The sequence below is a fragment of the Sebastes fasciatus genome, unplaced genomic scaffold (assembly GCF_043250625.1).
Source record: "Sebastes fasciatus isolate fSebFas1 unplaced genomic scaffold, fSebFas1.pri Scaffold_37, whole genome shotgun sequence".
In the NCBI taxonomy this organism is placed as follows: domain Eukaryota; kingdom Metazoa; phylum Chordata; class Actinopteri; order Perciformes; family Sebastidae; genus Sebastes; species Sebastes fasciatus.
Window position 1 is genome coordinate 92501 of NW_027428214.1, and position 2569 is coordinate 95069.

Consider the following 2569-nt stretch of genomic DNA (forward strand, 5'->3'; position numbering starts at 1 on the left):
AGCCAGTGGAGGTTCTGGAGGACAGGGAGCCAGTGGAGGTTCTGGAGGATAGGGAGCCAGTGGAGGATCTGGAGGACAGGGAGCCAGTGGAGGTTCTAGAGGACAGGGAGTCAGTGGAGGATCTGGAGGACAGGGAGACAGTGGAGGTTCTGGAGGACAGGGAGCCAGTGGAGGTTCTGGAGGACAGTGGAGGTTCTGGAGGACAGTGGAGGTCCTGGAGGACAGTGGAGGTTCTGGAGGACAGTGGAGGTTCTGGAGGACAGGGAGCCAGTGGAGGTTCTGGAGGACAGGGAGCCAGTGGAGGATCTGGAGGACAGGGAGCCAGTGGAGGTTCTAGAGGACAGGGAGTCAGTGGAGGATCTGGAGGACAGGGAGACAGTGGAGGTTCTGGAGGACAGGGAGCCAGTGGAGGTTCTGGAGGACAGTGGAGGTCCTGGAGGACTGGAGGTTCTGGAGGACAGTGGAGGTCCTGGAGGACAGTGGAGGTTCTGGAGGACAGTGGAGGTTCTGGAGGACAGGGAGTCAGTAGAGGTTCTGGAGGACAGGGAGTCAGTAGAGGTTCTGGAGGACAGGGAGTCAGTAGAGGTTCTGGAAGACAGGGAGACAGTGGAGGTTCTGGAGGACAGGGAGTCAGTGGAGGATCTGGAGGACAGGGAGCCAGTGGAGGTTCTGGAGGACAGGGAGCCAGTGGAGGTTCTGGAGGACAGGGAGCCAGTGGAGGATCTGGAGGACAGGGAGCCAGTGGAGGTTCTAGAGGACAGGGAGTCAGTGGAGGATCTGGAGGACAGGGAGCCAGTGGAGGTTCTAGAGGACAGGGAGTCAGTGGAGGATCTGGAGGACAGGGAGACAGTGGAGGTTCTGGAGGACAGGGAGTCAGTGGAAGATCTGGAGGACAGGGAGACAGTGGAGGTTCTGGAGGACAGGGAGACAGTGGAGGTTCTGGAGGACAGGGAGCCAGTGGAGGTTCTGGAGGACAGGGAGTCAGTGGAGGATCTGGAGGACAGTGGAGGTTCTGGAGGACAGTGGAGGTCCTGGAGGACAGTGGAGGTTCTGGAGGACAGTGGAGGTTCTGGAGGACAGTGGAGGTTCTAGAGGACAGGGAGTCAGTGGAGGATCTGGAGGACAGGGAGACAGTGGAGGATCTGGAGGACAGGGAGGTCCTGGAGGACAGTGGAGGTTCTGGAGGACAGTGGAGGTTCTGGAGGACAGTGGAGGTTCTAGAGGACAGGGAGTCAGTGGAGGATCTGGAGGACAGTGAGACAGTGGAGGATCTGGAGGTCCTGGAGGACAGTGGAGGTTCTGGAGGACAGTGGAGGTTCTGGAGGACAGTGGAGGTCCTGGAGGACAGTGGAGGTTCTGGAGGACAGTGGAGGTTCTAGAGGACAGGGAGTCAGTGGAGGATCTGGAGGACAGTGAGACAGTGGAGGATCTGGAGGTCCTGGAGGACAGTGGAGGTTCTGGAGGATCAGAACCGGAGTGACGTCAGCATCCGCCATGTTCTTAGGAATAAAGAAAACGATGTGTTTCTATTGGCTGAACGGCCTCCCTGCTCTCTTCCCATTGGTCAGATGGTCTGGCGGTTTTCCGTCACTTCCTGAGGTCAGAGTTCAGCGAGGAGAACCTGGACTTCTGGTTGGCTGCGGAGAGATTCAAGAGGACACGCCCCCTCAGCAAGATGGCCGCCAGAGCTATGAAAATCTACGACGAGTTCATCTCGACCACCGCCTCGAGACAGGTACCCGTCTGTCCGTCTGTCCTCTGATTGGTCCAATGACTGGTCAGGTGACCACGCTGCTCTCTGTCTCCAGGTCAACGTGGACTCATCGGTTAGAGAATCGACCAATCGGGGCCTGCGTCTCGCCGTTAACCCCTCGTCCTTCCAGCCGGCCCAGGATCAGGTGTTTGGCCTGATGGAGACGGACAGTTACCCACGATTCCTCAAGTCCCGCCTCTACGCCCAGCTGACCAATCACGGCATAGAGACGGCCACAGAGTCGTCCAATCAGAGCGGAGCTGGGTCCGTACCTGTCGGCCAATCGTGAGGGGTTAAGCAGAGGCTGACCGTCATCTGATTGGCCGACCAATGAACAGAAACTAGCTAGTTGCATTATGGGAAATGTAGGATCAGTGTTGTATAGTATGAGGTAGTACTACTAGTATAGTATGAGGTTGTACTACGAGTGTAGTGTGAGGTTGTTCCACTAGTATAGTATGAGGTTGTACTACTAGTATAGTATGAGGTTGTACTTCTAGTATAGTGTGAGGTTGTACTACTAGTATAGTGTGAGGTAGTACTGCTAGTATAGTATGAGGTTGTACTACTAGTATAGTATGAGGTTGTACTGCTAGTGTAGTGTGAGGTAGTACTACTAGTATAGTATGAGGTTGTACTACTAGTATAGTATGAGGTTGTACTACTAGTATAGTATGAGGTAGTACTACTAGTATAGTATGAGGTTGTACTACTAGTATAGTATGAGGTTGTACTACTAGTATAGTGTGAGGTTGTACTACTAGTATAGTATGAGGTAGTACTACTAGTATAGTATGAGGTTGTACTACTAGTATA

General features: G+C 54.3%; 1 pseudogene; it reads left to right on the top strand.

Moving 5' to 3' along the window:
* Window positions 1-2352, top strand: part of LOC141763763 (regulator of G-protein signaling 3-like) — a 40217-nt pseudogene extending 37865 nt beyond the window's left edge.
* The last annotated feature ends 217 nt before the right edge of the window (window positions 2353-2569 follow it).